Source organism: Dendropsophus ebraccatus, chromosome 1, assembly GCF_027789765.1.
Source record: "Dendropsophus ebraccatus isolate aDenEbr1 chromosome 1, aDenEbr1.pat, whole genome shotgun sequence".
In the NCBI taxonomy this organism is placed as follows: domain Eukaryota; kingdom Metazoa; phylum Chordata; class Amphibia; order Anura; family Hylidae; genus Dendropsophus; species Dendropsophus ebraccatus.
Window position 1 is genome coordinate 212,253,969 of NC_091454.1, and position 19,119 is coordinate 212,273,087.

Genomic DNA, 19,119 nt, shown 5'->3' on the forward strand with positions numbered 1-19,119 from the left:
TCTATAGAGTTGGGGGCTGGAGATAGATTGATCCAAATTGTTAAAAACACAACTGGCACTCACTGGTGATAATGTGGCTCCATGACAAAATAATATATCTATTTATTCACAGGAGGGTTTCCTAAGCATATTGAGCTTTGAATTTTCATTACAGCTTTTGGCAGGTTGTCAATGTGGGTTAATGGTACGTTTGATGTGAATTGTAAATGTGGATTATTCATCATATCAAGTGTTTGTATAGAAGTAATCCAGGAAGGTATACAATAATTAGAGATAAAAGAGCTGACAAGAAATAAAAATTTATATAAAAAAAAAGAATAAAAATTTTAGTAGGTTAACCATCCTATTTTGTATATCTACCAGGTACCGCAATGGGGTCACCTGTGACCCCTAGTTTTGCTGACTCTCAGGGTCTTTCAGAATAAGTCAAAATCTTATACTATTAGCTGGATAGCATATTTAAATAGTAGGGGTGGGCTCTGAATGCAAATAAAATGATTTTTTCCCTTTTCCACACCCTGTCTTCCTGTAATACACTGTACTTCTTGCCCTGACTACTTTAAACCACAGCTGCTTTAGGACTGCTCTTTGACAAGGGACACAGCAATAAGACTAAGTAGCCAATGTGCTATTTCTGGTTCCAGAGGGGGCAATAATATCTCTGCCCCCGCCGATATGGGACCTAAAAGTCATGGGTTGTGCCTGGTTTGGCAGCAAAGCCCAGTTCTAGTGAAAGAGGTTGAATTTGTAGTAGCAGGCACAGCCTAAAAACCAGGGCGGTGTTCTTTCTGGGGAAAAAAAGCAGACCATTTTTGTTATCTTACAAAAGCTTTAAAGGGGTACTCCGGATGGGAGCCTTTTTTAACATATGCCCGGGGATAGGTTGTTTGAGAATAATAAAGTGCACTTACCTCCCTTGCTCCTGGGTCCTGAGGCCATGATGTTGTGGGCCCGCCAACCAATCAGCGACAGAGGTGGGACACTGCTGCAGCCACTAATTGGCTGGGCAGGCCTGCAATGCAACAACATCAAGTCCCGGACAGACTGGGACATAGAGAGAGGACACCCTGCCTGCAAGGGGAGTGAGAGGATTATATAGTAGGTGAGAGGGGCCACTGATTACAGTGCAGTGAGATGGCGGCAGAGTTAATGTCGGTTGTAGTCTAGTCTGAAAAGTTTTCAAGTAGCTTTTGAAGGTTGTGATGGTGGATGACAACCAGATGTGTCAGTGTAGTGAGTTCCAGAGTATGGGGGAAGCTCTAGAGAAAACTTGTTGGGCAATGGGTAGCCAGGGAAGGAATCGGCAGAGAGAAGAGGTGGATTCATGATGGATTGGTGCAGTAAGTCGTAGTATGTAAGTGGTGGTAATACATAGAGAGTTGTAAGTTAGCAACCTCTGGAAGTTCTGTGGCTCCGAGCAGCAGATATTCCACAGCTCAGCAGTGATACGTCAGTGTAGGGTAAAAAGATAAAGCAAAGAGGCTAGGATCGGTGTATACCCATCCTGTGTGATGAAGATGGATAAGTCCTGCAAGCATCCTGGGTACAATTTCATTCACATCTGGGGGTTTTTTGGCATACATTATACATGCAATATGCATCAATGTATCCAGTAAAAGAAGTTTCAAAATGTATGTACTTCTTTACCATAAGCCTACCTTCTTTTGACGTATCCATTGCATACATCATATGCAAATCAGGGAGTGGGAATCGACAATACCGAGGAGAGGGGACAGAGAATACCGAGGAGTGCGGGAGAGATGATACTGAGGAGTGGGGAGAAATGACACTGAAGAGAGGATACTGAGGAGAGGGCAGAGAGGATACCGGGGAGAGATGATACTGGGAAGAGAGGACAGATCATACCGGGGAATAGTGAGAGAGAGGGGAGAAAGGATACCAAGGAGAGAGCATACTGAGGAGAGGGCAGAGAGGATACCGGGGAGAGAGGATACTGGGAAGAGAGGAGAGATCATACCGGGGAATAGTGAGAGAGAGGGGAGAAAGGATACCAAGGAGAGAGGATACTGAGGAGAGGGCAGAGAGGATACCGGGGAGAGATGATACTGGGAAGAGAGGAGAGATCATACCGGGGAATAGTGAGAGAGAGGGGAGAAAGGATACCAAGGAGAGAGGATACTGAGGAGAGGGCAGAGAGGATACCGGGGAGAGATGATACTGGGAAGAGAAGAGAGATGATACCGGGGAGTAGTGAAGAGCAAACATCCTGATGTTCGGTTCAAATCCCGAACATAAAAAAAATTATTGTGCATACAGTTTATCAGGTGCAAATTGTAAATTACGCTGTTGCGTATGTTTTGGTCTAGAGTTACGCACATGCATACAGATTATGAGGTGCAAAGCGTAAACTACGCAGTTGCAAATGTTTCGGTGTAGAGTTACACACATTCGTACACAGGGGCGTAACTAGAAATGGCTGGGCCCCATAGCAAACTTTTGATTGCCGCCCCCCCCCCTGACTGGCCACTAAACGGTCAAGTGAAGTCATAACTACATAACTGCTAGCTCTGGTCAGGAGTGCTTGCAGTTAAAGGGACATTTGCAAAACCCAGAAGACCAGCAGGGCCACCCGGTGCTGCAAATGATGACGGCTCAGGGGGCCCAGTGTATTGCAGGAGCAGGCCATGGGGCCCCCTGATGCGGCGGGCCCCATAGCAGCTGCTATGGCTGCTATAGTGGTAGTTACGCCCCTGTTCGTACAGATTATTAGGTTCATAGCATAAATTGCGTACATCACAAGATAAATGTTCGCATGTTCGAAAATGATCATTATAACTATTATAACACTCATCACTATCGGGAGAGGGCAGAGAGCATACCGGGGGAGAAGATACCAGCGAGAGAGGAAACTGAGGAGAGAGGGGAGAAAGGATACCAAGGAGAGAGGATACCGGGGAGAGAGGATACTGAGAAGAGAGGGGAGAGAGGATACCAAGGAGAGAGGATACTGAGGAGAGAGGGGAGAAAGGATACTGAGGAGGGAGGATACTGAGGAGAGAGGGGAGAGAGGATACCGAGGAGAGAGGGGAGAGAGGATACCAAGGAGAGAATGGAGAAAGAATACCAAGGAGAGGGGATACTGAGGGGAGAGAGGATACTGAGGAGAGAGGGGAGAAAGGATACTGAGGAGGGGGGATACTGAGGAGAGAGGGGAGAAAGGATACTGAGGAGGGAGGATACTGAGGAGAGAGGGGAGAGAGGATACCGAGGAGAGAGGGGAGAGAGGATACCAAGGAGAGAAGGGAGAAAGAATACCAAGGAGAGGGGATACTGAGGGGAGAGAGGATACTGAGGAGAGAGGGGAGAAAGGATACTGAGGAGGGGGGATACTGAGGAGAGAGGGGAGAAAGGATACTGAGGAGGGAGGGGAGAGAGGATACCGAGGAGAGAAGGGAGAAAGAATACCAAGGAGAGGGGATAATGAGGAGAGAGGGGAGAGAGGATACTGAGGAGGGGGGATACTGAGGAGAGAAAGGGGAGAGAGGATACCGAGGAGAGAGGGGAGAGAGGATACTGAGGGGAGAGAGGATACTGAGGAGGGGGGATACTGAGGAGAGAAAGGGGAGAGAGGATACCGAGGAGAGAGGGGAGAGAGGATACTGAGGAGAGAAAGGGGATACTGAGAAGAGGGGAGAAATGATACCAGGGAGAGAGGAAACAGAGGAGAGAGGGGAGAGAGGATACTGAGGAGAGAGGATACCGAGGAGAGAGGGGAGAAAGGATACCAAGGAGAGAGGGGAGAGAGGATACTGAGAAGAGAGGATACTGAGGAGAGAGGGGAGAGAGAATACCGGGGAGAGATGATACCAGGGAGAGAGGAAACTGAGGAGAGAGGGGAGAAAGGATACCAAGGAGAGAGGATACTGAGGAGAGAGGGGAGAGAGCATACCGGGGAGAGATGATGCCAAGAAAAAGATACTGAGGAGAGAGGGGAGAAAGGATACCAAGGAGAGAGGATACTGAGGAGAGAAAGGGGATACCAAGAAGAGAGGAGAAATGATACCGAGAATTGGAGAGAGAGGATACCAAGGAGAGAGAGGAGAGGAAATCGAGAATTGGGGAGAGATGATATAGAGGAGAAGGAAGAGAATTTATAACGAGGGCAGGGGGAGGGGCAGGTAGAAAAGAAGAAAAATTTGAAGAGCAACATTATTTTAAAATTTTTAGATGAAGACAACAAGAATCATGGGGGGGGGTGACTGAGGGGGGAGTATAACTGATAGTTCAGGCAAAATGACTGTTCTCGTTCTCATTTTTTAGTTTTAAAAAGTGAGGATAAATTATTGTTCTGTACTTCTATAGAGGTTGTGCATGGGCCGGGGGGGCAATATGCTTTCCTTGACATCCCCACCTGCCCTGGGGGGGGGGGGGGGGGGTAGAGAGTACAGACAACAAGGGAGAAAGGGAATGATGAAAGAAGAGATGAAGACAAGAAGACAACAGGCTGTATAGTTCTTATAATGAACAGTGAGTCATGGTACCTGTATCAGCAGTAGCAGCAGCGGTGGTGAGTATCCTGTCTCCTGTCTGTAAAGGAGAGAGCAGTCACACATGATGAGGCACAGCCGAGCTGGGAGTGTTGTAAAGGGGCGGACACAGGGGCATGTCTATCCTGTACATAGTCACCATGTGAGGTGACATTCACCATCCTAACCTGACAGCAATCAAATATACATGTAATGCATTATCACAAAACATAACACAGTCCTCTCATATAGTCCTCTTATTATATCTTGATAAAATCTTAGAACCAGCACTAGATTACAGAGAGGGCAATGGAATAGGGTCACCTCCCCAGGGCCGGCTCCAGGTTTTTGTGGGCCCTTGGGCGAGAGAGCCTCAGCGGGCCCCTTTGTATAGCATACCTCGGGGCACAGCTACCAAATAAATTTTGACAAAATACTGAAAAAAAATGTCACCTGCTCCCCATAGTAATGTCCCCTGCCCCCATAGTAATGTCCCCTGCTCCCCATAGTAATGTCCCCTGCCCCCATAGTAATGTCCCCTGCTCTGTCCCCATAGTAATGTCCCCTGCTCCCCATAGTAATGTCCCCTGCCCCCATAGTAATGTCCCCTGCTCTGTCCCCATAGTAATGCCCCTGCTCTGCCCCCATAGTAATGTCCCCTGCTCTCCATAGTAATGTCCCCTGCCCCCATAGTAATGTCCTCTGCCCCATAGTAATGTCCTCTGCCCCCATAGTAATGTCCCCTGCCCCCATAGTAATGTCCTCTGCCCCATAGTAATGTCCCCTGCCCCCATAGTAATGTCCCCTGCTCTGTCCCCATAGTAATGCCCCTGTTCTGCCCCCATAGTAATGTCCCCTGCTCTCCATAGTAATGTCCCCTGCCCCCATAGTAATGTCCTCTGCCCCATAGTAATGTCCTCTGCCCCCATAGTAATGTCCCCTGCTACCCATAGTAATGTCCTCTGCCCCCATAGTAATGTCCCCTGCTACCCATAGTAATGTCCTCTGCCCCCATAGTAATGTCCTCTGCCCCCATAGTAATGTCCCCTGCTACCCATAGTAATGTTCCCTGCTCTGTCCACATAGTAATGTCCTCTGCCCCCATAGTAATGTCCCCTGCCCCCATAGTAATGTCCCCTGCTCCCCATAGAAATGCCCCCTGCTCTCCCTCAACACAAGAAAATAAAAAAATAAAACCATACTCACTAATCCGGGCGGGGGACGGATCCTCATTACATGAGGTATACCGGGGGGGGGGGGGGGGACTACAACTCCCAGCATGTCCAGCCTGTTATTATGGGAGATCAGAGGACATCACAGGAGGAGGTATAAGAGGAGGACTACAACTCCCAGCATGTCCAGCCTGTTATTATGGGAGATCAGAGGACATCAGAGGAGGAGGTATAAAAGGAGGACTACAACTCCCAGCATGGACAGCCTGTTATTATGGGAGATCAGAGGACATCACAGGAGGAGGTATAAGAGGAGGACTACAACTCCCAGCATATTCAGCCTGTTATTATGGGAGATCAGAGGCCATTACAGGAGGAGGTATAAGAGGAGGACTACAACTCACAGCATACAGAAAGATGGTATAAGTGAGCCCCGACCCCTCATGTCACATGACAATGATCACAGGTCCTTCATCCATATGCAGCCTCTCCTGTTCTCAGCTCCTCCCCCTTATGACGTCACCACAGGTCCTTCCCCATTGCTTTGCAGCAAACACAGCAGGTCCTTCTGCAGTGTCCCAGAACATGCAGACTACTACTCCTATTGTGGCCATTTCTATTGCTGTGTCAATGCCTGTTCTGGTAAGTGTTTGCACTGCAACTGCTGCTGGTTTTCCCCTAGTATTCTCTGGTAATGTGCATTCTCATGTGTATTCTCATGTATTCCTGTGTATTATAACATTGTACAGTGGTATGCAAGGCTGTTGATCACGTGACCTGTAACCATGGTTCCTCCAATGGCCGACTAGCTCTGGCCAGGAGCAACCATGTGACCTGCCACTTCCTCCTAACAAGTTAGTCTTCCCCCTGCTTCCAAGCAAGGAGGGTGTGTGTGTCGTCCCTCTCCTGCCTCAGAGGAGTTGTGGATCGAGTGCTCTGCTGTATTCAAGTCTTCGGCTGTATCTGCCTGCTCAAGTGACCGGATTCTTTTCTCTCATCTGGGTGTCATTCCGTTATCTCTCCTCATCGCTGCAAGGATTCACAGCAAGTATTATTCTCAAGCTAATCCACCCAGCACCGCTATTTCTCTCATACTCCTACTCCCATCATCCGGCACGTATTCTCACAGCCTATGCAGCACCACTCCTGCTTTATTTGTCAAAGCCTGCTATATACCCGGTTGCATCCGGACAGAACTGTTGCTACTAGTTACCTCATCTATAATAAAACCGCTGTTACTGAACCCTGGCATTGGTGTCCACTAACTGGTGCCCTGACTAGGTGCAGCGAAGAATCGCATGCCCATCATCACCCGCAGATTCCACAGACCGGCTCTACAGCTGTGCCGCCCTCAGGCCTATACCGTGACAAGTATAACCCCTGCAGCTGCCCCGGTCATTGCCCGCTCATAACACCAGCACTGCGGAAGTGGCCCCCAGGGGCCAGGGCATCGCATTTTTTGGCGTCACGAACAGGATTCAGACTGTGTTGTGCCAACTGTCAGTGCCCCCAGAACTGTACTGCTACCCCCCAGAGACTTTGCCGATTACTATGGGGGTGATTGAGGTGTTTCGGGCCCTAAACAGTATACAAGATGGCCGCCGTCTTCTTCAATTTCTGGCTGCGCCATACCCCGGAGAGGAGGGGGTTAACAGCAATGCTGCCAAAGCGCGGGAATCGCCCGGCGCCATAGACTTTTCATTGACTGCTCCTGATTGGCTGCCTAGGCCGGATGACGTCACTGTTGCTGGGCAGATTCTGGAACCTGATCCTCCAGCCTGGCACTCCTCCCCTTCCTGCTACAAGTTCAGGCCAGAGCGTGACAAGATGGCGGCCTACGAGGAGCACCTGCCTACAGCCGCAGCTCCTGTGATACTGGAGCTGCCGGAGAGCAATCCTGCCTGCCTGCTAGCACCGCTCCCATCCTACAGCGACACCAGCTGGGCCGCTGCCCCGTCGGACGACGGAAGTCTTCGCCGGGCCTTCATCCCGGCCACTGCTGATCGGAATGAGGGGCCCATACCTGAGACCAGCATTTCTCCGGGACCCGGCCACTCCAGCATCGCTTCTTGTACCAGAGGGTCCTCATCACCGGACAGCGAACAGATTGTAAGTGGACCGACTCTGTTGTCCTCAGTCCCTGGCCCTAAAGGGGAGAACTCTGCTAAGGCCTTCATATCCCCGGGTCTGTGGCAACCTCCAGGGCGTGATTCGCCGCCCCTGCCGCAATGGATGCTCGGGCCTGGGCCTAAGATTATGCAGCTGATCGAGGACATTCAGCAGGCCCTCGCTGCCCTGTCGCCTGCCACTACAGCTGCCACCGCTATGCCTAGCGTTACTCCTGCAGCTTCCACTACAGCGGGCCCGTCTACTACCGCAGTCCCCTCTACTGCCCCCACTGCTGTGGCTAAGGCTGCCTCTTCTACCGCGACCGTCACCTATCATGTGGCCCCCATCATCTCTCCTATCACCACGGTGGCGCCCAGCATTGTAGTCACTACGGCATCCAGTGATGCTTCTGCTCCAGACCCTTCACGCTATCGCTATCCGTGGAAGAAGAAAAAGAAGAAGCCTACTCAGGGTCCTCCAGGACATTTCTGCTAAGTATCCTTACAGAGACCAGAGCCCTTAAACTGTTTTGTTTTCTAACTGTTTTGTTTCAGGTTCCTGCTATGCAACGTTTAAGGTTCGTGCCTGGTCCTACTGACCAAGTTCCCTGTACTAACCAGCCATGAGCTGATGGACACTTACAGTAACAAAAGGTTCTCTAGTGCCTGTCCCAGAGCCTTTTACATGGACGATGTTCTAATTGCCTAAAAGAGACTCTACCTAACAGAGACACTTAACCCATTCCTTCCTAATGCACTTTCCTGTGATTGTGTGTTCCACACAGGGTATTATTGCACTTATTTCATTATTGCACTTATTCTACTATTGTATTCCAGTGTTATCGAAGTCTTTGTATTTCCTCCTCTGAGTAAGCACAAGGTTACATAGATTGCCTCAGAGTAGAGCGCCTCTTTTGTAAAACAGTATATTTTTCCAGTGTCTAAGTCAGATAGCTCCTCCTCTGAGTAAGAGAAGTCAGTATACATATACCTCAGAGAAAGTCCAGTTTATGTAGGAGTGTATTTTCTCATCCAGTCTCATTATTGTGTATTATTATCATATCTATAGCTGGAAAGATTTAGTTGAGCCAGTTTGTATGCAGATTTTTCTCAGATTTTCATTCAGATTTTTCTCAGATTTTCATTCAGATTCATGTGAGCCAGTTCTCCTCAAGACCTCGCAGTATTTGTTGTCCCTTGTGTTTCCTTTCCTTTTGTTTCCAGTATTTGTTCACCTCTGTCTTGTCCCAACACAGTAGTAATCACACATAGTCTTACTTAACATTCACACTTGTCCATACATATTGCACCTTGGATACCCTTTCGTGTGTTTGGCCTATTGAGTAATTGTGTTGTATGATTGACCCGTATGCATGGGCGCCCAGATGTATGCTTGCTTTTATTATTTTGTTCTATTCTCTTTCAGGTATCCAAGACATTTCACAAACACGCCAAGATAGTACACAGGTCTTCACGTTCTCCTACAGTAGGGTAACACATTTAACAGAAAACCTACTGTCTAACTGGCTGGAATATGGAGGGTCACCCGCCAGCAGTTAAGTTGTCCTGGCTTACACGTCAGATGGTTCACGCACTAGCTACCTGGTCGCCAGAGTACGTTAGGCACCCCTAGGTGAAGTCCTGCCACTAGGGTTTCTCATCCTCTCTCTCTTCTCACCTGTGCCTTGGGCGTGGGAAACACACACCTCATCACACTCACTCTCATCATTCATTCCTGTTGTTTGATTGTCCAGTCTATTCATGGTTGCTGCCTTCTAGATTCGCCGAGGTCGGCTCAAACTTGCTAGGGAGGTATGCAGTGTCCCAGAACATGCAGACTACTACTCCTATTGTGGCCATTTCTCTTGCTGTGTCCATGCCTGTTCTGGTAAGTGTTTGCACTGCAACTGCTGCTGGTTTTCCCCTAGTATTCTCTAGTAATGTGCATTCTCATGTGTATTCTCATGTATTCCTGTGTATTATAACATTGTACAGTGGTATGCAAGGCTGTTGATCACGTGACCTGTAACCATGGTTCCTCCAATGGCCGACTAGCTCTGGCCAGGAGCAACCATGTGACCTCCCACTTCCTCCTAACAAGTTAGTCTTCCCCTTGCTGCTGAGCAAGGAGGTTGTGTGTGTCGTCCCTCTCCTGCCTCAGAGGAGTTGTGGATCGAGTGCTCTGCTGTATTCAAGTCTTCAGCTGTATCTGCCTGCTCAAGTGTCCGGAGTCTTCTCTCTCATCTGGGTGTCATTCTGTTATCTCTCCTCATCGCTGCAAGGATTCACAGCAAGTATTATTCTCAAGCTAATCCACCCAGCAACGCTATTTCTCTCATACTCCTACTCCCATCATCCGGCACGTATTCTCACAGCCTATGCAGCACCACTCCTGCTTTATTTGTCAAAGCCTGCTATATACCCGGTTGCATCCGGACAGAACTGTTGCTACTAGTTACCTCATCTATAATAAAACCGCTGTTACTGAACCCTGGCATTGGTGTCCACTAACTGGTGCCCTGACTAGGTGCAGCGAAGAATCGCATGCCCATCATCACCCGCAGATTCCACAGACCGGCCCTACAGCTGTGCCGCCCTCAGGCCTATACCGTGACAAGTATAACCCCTGCAGCTGCCCCGGTCATTGCCCGCTCATAACACCAGCACTGCGGAAGTGGCCCCCAGGGGCCAGGGCATCGCACTTCTAGCAACCCCCCCCCCCCCCACACACACACACACACACACACCCGAACTCAGGGTCAGCAGCACCCTCCCCCCCCCAGGTGACCGGAGGTTGGTGATGAGGCGGGCGTCTGGCTCACTGCTCGGGCAAATGTCGGGGGCTCCCTGAGGGGCCGTGGGCCCCGACACTTGCCCGAGTATGCCGGGTGCTGACGCCGGCCCTGCACCTCGCACCCAGTATGCAGGTCATGACTGTACCTGTACAGGTGTTCATTAGAGATTGTTCAGCATTTGAATACCGGGCTGAAGAAGCTGGATGGCAGCCAGGCTGTATCCAAGAAGAGTACGCAGTGAAAGCAGACTTCGATGAAGATGAGTTCGTGGCCATCCCTGCGCCACCTGCTAGGCCCAAGCCCTCAGCGCCATTGGAAACAATAGGCCGCAAGTATTCGGAGGCGGGACCGCCTCCATCAACTCTGCTACAACAGTGGACATTTGGAAACAAGCCGCAGCTGCTTCAAGAATTCTCCAGGGACTTCATCACAGACAAGCTGCCACCTTTTTGTCATCCGGCAGTGGCGAAGGGTGATGCTTAGCGTGAGACCAGCCTGGCATGCCTGCCTGCCACCAAACATAGCCTAAAGGATGGAGATAATAGAATACGCCCCATTCATCATAGACGGTGAGAAATGGGCTGCAGCGGTGACAAGGCTTCGTCACTTTATCCAGGAACCCTTTAAACCTACTGCGTCTTAAGACTGGATTGAGACCTGGCAGCATTATCACTGGCGAAAAGCCATGAAAGAGAAAGTATTTGTGGTCACATCTGCAGGTGCCAGAGCACCAACACCACCAGAGAAAGTAGTCAGACAGAAACCCGCACCAGCTGCTGTCACAGAGGTCTGTATGTCTCCCAAGTGCAGCCCCAAGCTACCTACAATGTTGCTGTGACCTCTACTCTAACTCCTGTGACAACCACTGCTTCATCAGCCATGTGGGAAAAATGCATCTGTTGCAAGAGACGTGGAACCAGACGACTGCTACCGGCGCAACCAAGGAAGAAGGCACCTGCTGCGTCTCCAGTCTTCAAAAAGGAGTAAAGAGTGTCCCTGACACTCCTACAAAGGACGCTCTGCTGTTTGAGCAAGTAACAAGATGAACGCTCTGCTGAGCTTAGGTTGGCTCCCCAAGTTTTGTGTGTCCCCAGTTAGCAACACCCTTGTTCAAGTTCCGTGAGCCCTGGAAAAATTAGGTTGAGGCCCATCGGGTGAGCCCTGGAAAAATTAGGTTGAATCCCATCAGGTGAGCCCTGGAAAAATTAGGTTGAGGCCCATCGGGTGAGCCCTGGAAAAATTAGGTTGAAGCCCATCGAGTGAGCCCCGGAAAAATTAGGTTGAGGCCCATCAGGTGAGCCTTTGAAAAATTTGGTTGAAGCCCATCAGATGAGCCCTGGGAAAATTAGATGGGGCGCCCTTAAGTTAAGCCCCGAAAACATTGGCCATAGTAGGCCCAAAAGGTTTTTTCTTTTGAAAATCACTTGGGGGCCCTTGAAGCGAGCCCCCGGAAAAATTGAGTCTAGTAGGCCCAACAGGTGCAGTCAGTGGTTAAGGAGGAAGTAGGAGGTTGAGGAGGAGTACTAGGAGGTAATGTGAGAGGGAAGTGCACAAGGCACTTCACTGTTGGCTGCTTTACTGTAATGGACAAGTTCGGAACTCTGGGTCTATCCTGTTGTTGTTCATCTTTATAAGCGTCAGCGGGTCAGCACTGTCCATGGACAGCCGGCTGCGTTTATCCGTTAGAATTCCCCTGACTGCGCTGAAGACCCTCTCTGACAGCACACTGGCGGCAGGGCAGGCCAGCACCTCCAAAGCATAGAGAGACAGCTCCAGCCATGTGTCCAGCTTGTTCACCCAATAGGTGAATGGCGCAGAGGGATCGGGGAGGACAGGGTCACGGTCTGCCATGTACTCCCTAAACATCCGCTGATACTTGGCCCTCCTGCTGGTAGGAGGCACCTCAGTGGTGGATGTTTTGCGCTGGGGTGCCATTAAATTGTCCTACATTTTGTCCAGTATTGGCTTATTGCCCATGGACCTCGCGGATGTTGTTCCAGTTGAACTCTCCTCTCTTCCGCTAGCAATGGTGGGCGGGAAGATCTCCATCATCGTCTGCAGAAGTTCGAACTTGTATTGCTGTAGCCGCCAGGTCTTCTCCTGTAGGGGAATAAGAGAGCAAACCTGGTCTTTATACCGGGGGCCCAGGAGTGCAAAGATCCAGTATCGGCTACTGTCCATTATACGGACAACGCGTCGGTCCTTTTCCATGCAGTCCAACATGAACTCTGCCATGTGTGCCGGAGTCTGAACAACCAACGGGCTGTCCCCACCAGACGGATGAATCTCCCATTCCTCCTCTTCCTCCTCCTCTCCCCATCCCCACCTAACCGATGGTACACACCCAACGTGAGTGCTACCCTCCAAAGTATGGGCACCCTCCTCTTCCATAACCTCCTCCATCTCGTCGTCGTCGTCCTCTTCTTCCTCCTGGCCTTGCTGCAGAGAAGCTGACAACAGTGTGCTCTCAGTGTCACGCTGCAAAACATCTCCTGACATCCCGGCCTCCACACTACACAAGTTGCTCTGCTTTGTGGAGAGCATGGTTTCTTTGATGACGCACAGAAGAGGGATGGTTAGGCTCACTATAGCGTCATTGCTGCTGACCCTCTTGGTGGAGCCCTCGAATATGCGCAAAACTTTGCAAATGTCCGCCATCCATGCCCAGTCATGGCTGGCAAACAGAGATAGCTGAGAGGTAGGCACGCGGGGATTTTGGAGCTGATATTCCATCAGAGCTCTCTGTTGCTCACACACCCGGGCCAACATATAATAGGTGGAATTCCAGCGAGTGTTGAGGTCACAAATTAGCCGGTGTTGAGGCAAATTGAGGCGTTGCTGGATCTTCCTCAGGCTATCAGCGGGTCCGTGGGACTTACGAAAGTGGGTGCACAAGCGCCACACTTTCACCAGTAGCTCTGGGAGGTCGGGGTATGTTTTCAGGAAACGTTGAACCACCAAATTAAAAACGTGGGCCAGGCATGGTACGTGTGAGTTCTCCCAGCTCCAGAGCCGCTACCAGATTACGGCCATTATCAGACACGACCATGCCTGGTCCCAGCTGCAGCGGCGACAGCCACCTTTCCGTCTCCTGCAATAGGCCATTCAGCACCTCTCGTGCGCTGTACTGTCTATCGCCGAGGAAGATGGTAAGGTGGAAGACGAAGAGGAGGAGGTGGTGGGGTTGGCAGAACCTGTGCCGGCAATTACCTTGGGGGGTCAGAGGTAGTGCCTCCCAGTTTTAAACCTGGTCCCAGCTTCCACCACATTGACCCAATGTGCCGTGATGGATATGTATCGTCCCTGACCGCAGGCGCTTGTCCACGAGTCTGTGTTGAGGTGGACCTTGGTGCTCACTTGATATTACCGGACACGTGCTGGTGGAAGTCGGGGACGGCACGCAGGGAAAAGTAGTGGCGGCTGGGGACCGAATACCGTGGCACGGCAGCCGCCATCAGGTCGCGGAAGGACTGGGTCTCTACAAGCCTAAACGACAACATCTCAAGGGCCAGCATTTTTGAGATGTGGCTGTTTAGGGCTTGGGCTTGTGGGTGGCTCGCTGTGTACTTCCGCTTGCGCTCAAATGCCTGCACGATGGACAATTGTTGGCTGGAGGCAAACGAAGGTGCGGGCGAAGTGCCGGACACAGGCTAAGGGGAGGCTGGGGAGGAAGGATGAGACGTGACCGAAGCAGAGGACGATGCTTCAGTGTTCTGCCTGGTCATCCGGACTGCAGAGGCAGCAGACAAACGTGGGGAAGAGGCAGCAGCGGGGACCCCAACGCAGCTTTTCCCACGTTCACTCTCTCCCACTCTGCCCAATGCTTGCCTTCCAAATGGCGCCACATACCTGAGGTGGTAAGGTTGCTTTTTTCAGAGCCCCAAATTATTTTGGAATGGCACAGTGAGCACACCGTGCTCCGTTTATCATTGGCGCAGAAATTAAAAAATGTCCAAACCAAAGACACACAGCCCCTCGAGGTGGAAGCCTGGCACAGGGGGCTGATACGGGCCTCCGCTCTGCTGCCTCTCGCCTGCCTTCGCTCTATGTTTCCCCTGCCTCTGGACACCCCTCTTCCTTGGGACGCAGTTTGGGGGGCTGCACGGGCCTCCGCAACTCCACAACTTTCTGTTTTCAGAACATTGGCCAGGTTGGGAGGAAGGAGGGTCACAGCAAGGTTTCTGCAGTCCAAACTCTTGGTTGTCAACGGGACTGGACTCTGTGGACATTTGGGTGGAAGCATTATCTGCTATCCATTTGACCACCAGTTCCTGCTGGTCTGGCCTTTACAGCGGTGTACTCTGCCCTATCCCTAGCCGGTTCATGAACTTAGGGATCTTGGAAGCACGTAAACCTGCTTGCCCCTTAGCAGCAGCCTTTTATTGTCCAGGTGCTTGCACACGACTTGTGCCTGAACCGCCTCTTCCGCGTCCACGGCCCCGCCCCTTTGCACTACCGTTCTTTATTGTAGCCCTTTACTGGGCAACTGGCACAATAGATATCACTTGCCTTTTACTAGGCAACCGGCACAATAGGTATCATTTGCCTTTTAATGGGCAACTGGCACAATAGGTATCACTTGCCTTTTACTAGGTAACTGGCACAATATGTATCATTTGCCTTTTACTAAGCAACTGGCACAATAAATATCCCTTGCCTTTTACTGAGCAACTGGCACAATATGTATAACATTTACCTGCCCTTAGTGGGCTAAACCAGGGAAACTATAAGTCACTTGTACACACAGGGTACTGGAATGAATACAGCTGCTGTTGATGATGATGCTGCTGTTATATTATCTATGTCTTAGCACTGAGAAGTACTTTGGATTCAAAGATGACCTTTTTCGCTGGATATTAGCCCTGAAAAGGACTTTTGGGTTTAGTAGTAATCCTGGCTAACCAAAACGCTACTAAAACCTATCTCTCCCTGCTCCAAGATCTTTCCCTGGCTAGGTTGAAAGTGCATCTGCGGTCAAGAGGCGGAAGTCAATTATTAAATATTCAAGGTCATGTGGTTCAGCCATCCAATAAGGGTAGACGCCGTTTTGGCGATGTGTGCGTACTCCCGGGGTCCCTCACGGCCTCCCTGCATGGTGATTGGATTAAAAAAAGTGTGAGACACCTAGTGGTCAAAATTTTTGAGCTGTTTTTCTGGAGTAGGGAGTCATTTCAGGTAGTGATTTACAGAAATGTTAGGAATCACATAGGCTATCAAGTGGAGGGTAATTACTTAAAACCGCAGTGCCCATTTAAATAAATCGCAAGTCAAAGTTTTTAAAAGTCTCAATCAACATGGGGTGTGGTTCACTAGTAGTAGGTGTGGTTTACTGTCGGTGGGCGTGGGCTTCAAATTTTCAACAAATTATTAGAAGTTAAGTAAAAAAATTGTGGAAACCTTGCAGGCACAGCAGAAATATATACCTACCCCTTTACAGGTAGTGGTGTGTATGATAGAATTAGATACAGCAGCTCATCAGACAGTATCACATATGATAAGATTAGATACACCAGTGCAGCAGAACGCGTAGTTGCTGAGTCACAGTAGCATGCATGTCAGGTTTATATACATCAGAAGGACATTTGATAGGCTTAGAGACATCAGATCGGTAAACAGTATCACACAGGGCTGGCTTAGATACACCAGCTCAGCAGCATACTAGGTTGTATGCAGTTTAGTAGAGCCATCTTGAGATGAATGATCTCAGGTACGAGGCTCATGTAGAGGAGCAGGAGCCGGCGCAGCTGAGTGGTGTCCACGTCTCTATGCCTTTATGTCTATACTATTGTACATGTGACCCTGAAGTATCAGCTACTGGTGTGTGCCTGGATTTATCTCTACCACGTCACAATGAGCCCAGCATTGAGGAAATCGTCAGGTCTATTTATCCTCCAAAATACAAGTAAATAGGTGAAGCACCTATGTCTACAAAGATTCCGGATCTATAAAAAAAATTACAAGGATTGGGGGTTAAATCAACAATGACTGAATTCCCACACCTGCTGGATAATGTAATGTAAAGCATTGCACAATAGTTCCACATAGTGAGCACGGATCCTGTCATGTCTGTATCCTGGCACTGGGCTGACATGTCACTGATCTAGGTATCAGCCACCAGATCAGCCCGAGGTCGCCTTGTGTCCTATGTCCTAAGTCAGCATGGTGGTCCGAGACCCATAGGGAGAATAATCCTAGAAGACGTCAGCTTAGAGCTGCCAACCATAGAAATATTTCCTGTATAGATCTATATCGATAGTCGTCACCATAAACGTAATTTACAACATTATCACAAAGCTGCGTAATGCCTGGTTGTTTCAATAAGAGATAAGAGCCGGCCAACAATAAAGTCACCGCTTCATTGACAACTAATGGAATATAATTTACCCCTGATGTATTACTTACTACAATCTTTTATAGCAGTCGGAGCTTTGTTTGTTCCAAAACCATTGGGGTATAAACTGCCAACCTGGAAACTATATACAGTAATAGACTAAAAAGTCTGAGAGCTACTGCAAAGTCTTCCTTCTTGGCAGGAGTACACAGAGACAGCAGAGGTCCCGGGGGTACATATAGACAGCAGGGGTCCATACAGACAGCAGAGGTCCCTGGGGGGGTACATACAGACAGTAGAGGTCCCCGGGGGGTACATATAGACAGCAGAGGTCCCGGGGGATACATACAGACAGTAGAGGTCCCCAGGGGTACATATAGACAGCAGAGGTCGCCTTTGGGTACACAGACAGCAGAGGTCCCCGAGGGGTACATACTGTATAGACAGCAGGGGTCCATACAGACAGCAGAGGTCCCGGGGGGTACATATAGACAGCAGGGGTCCATACAGACAGCAGAGGTCCCTGGGGGGGTACATACAGACAGTAGAGGTCCCCGGGGGGTACATATAGACAGCAGAGGTCCCCGGGGGATACATACAGACAGTAGAGGTCCCCGGGGGGTACATATAGACAGCAGAGGTCCCCAGGGGATACATACAGACAGTAGAGGTCCCAAGGGGGTACATATAGACAGCAGAGGTCGCCTTGGGGTACACAGACAGCAGAGGTCCACGGGGGGTACATATAGACAGCAGAGGTCCCCAGGGGGTATATATAGACAGCAGAGGTCCCCGGGGGTACACAGACAGCAGAGGTCCCTGGGGGGTACACATAGACAGCAGAGGTCCCTGGGGGTACACACAGACAGCAGAGGTCCCTAAGGGGTACACATAGACAGCAGGGGTCCCGGGGGCACACAAAGACAGCAGAGGTCCTGGGGGTACACATAGACAGCAGAGGTCTCCGGGGGTACACAGAAAGCAGAGGTCCCGGGGGTACACATAGACAGCAGAGGTCACAAAGGGGGGGATACACAGACAGTAGAGGTCCCCAGGGGGTTCATATAGACAGCAGAGGTCCTGGGGTACACACAGACAGCAGAGGTCACAAAGGGGGGGGGATACACAGACAGTAGAGGTCCCCAGGGGGTTCATATAGACAGCAGAGGTCCTGGGGTACACATAGACAGCAGAGGTCCCCGGGGGATACACATAGACAGAGAGGTCCCGGGGGATACACATAGACAGCAGAGGTACCTGGGGTATGTAGTGTACCACAGCATAATTCCTGCGGCTGGGGCTAGGATGCCATCTGTTTACAAAGTGGCATTATATATATATTTTATGTGATAGGATTTATAAGGGTGCGTGCACACTACGGAATTGCCACGTATAACCCGCGGCGTATTCCGTCGCTCGTCTCCGCACGCGGCGGCTCGCATCTCCATCCGTGCCATAGACGCTATTCTATGCACGGGCGGATTCCGCGTTCCGCCAAAAGAATTGACATGTCAATTCTTTCGACGGAACGTGGAATCCGCCCGTGCACAGAACAGTTTCTATGGCACGGGCGGAAATGCGCGCCGCCGCGTGCGGAGACGAGCGACGGAATACACTGCGGGTCATACGCGGCAATTCCATAGTGTGCACGCACCCTTATGTTATGTGATAGGAAACTATGTTATGTATTTTCTGTATCAGCAACTAACAAGCAACTTGTACTAACAAGCAGAGAATAGGTTACATTGCCTCACTACACAAACTTCACAAAAGTGTAGGGCAACAGTGTCACTCGCTACTTGCAACCTTGCCCTAACGGGAGTCATGCAGTCCCGTTAGTGGGACTACCACTTTTGTTGTTCTGTTCATTGTTATATGTAAGTTGGAGTTATGTTCTCTTATACAAGATGCTATCTAGACCATCTATATTATACTATGATTACCAACAAGCACATGGTCAAACATCGCATCTCCCTACCCAATGACCCTGTTATGTACGCATAAGCCTGTATTTCTTGTATACAACTGTTTGTTATATTCTTTATGTGAAAAACCATTAAAAAGATAATTGATAAAAAAAAAGTGTAGGGCAACAGTGACAGTGGGAACTGCTTCAGGTAGTGTATAAGTATGGAGCATCCTAATAGGCTCATCAAGAAACCCTAGCTTTTACAGGAAGGAGAGGGCAGTTGTTCAATGAGTAGGCCAGTCAAGGCCTGGTCAGCC

The 19,119-nt window shown here is 49.9% G+C and overlaps 1 protein-coding gene across 2 annotated transcripts in view; it reads right to left on the reverse strand.

The window, feature by feature from the left end:
- LOC138768735 (beta-1,3-galactosyltransferase 2-like) overlaps positions 1-19,119 on the reverse strand; it is a 43,571-nt gene that overhangs the window by 14,766 nt on the left and 9,686 nt on the right. The window contains exons 2-3 of one of the 2 annotated variants that reach the window (XM_069946694.1): positions 4,503-4,548; positions 912-1,071 (exon numbers count right to left, since the gene is read on the reverse strand). The gene's annotated coding sequence lies outside the window, so the exon portion shown is untranslated. Of the gene's footprint in view, positions 1-911; positions 1,072-4,502; positions 4,549-19,119 lie in introns of those variants that run through there. The other variant, XM_069946699.1, reaches the window with a different exon arrangement.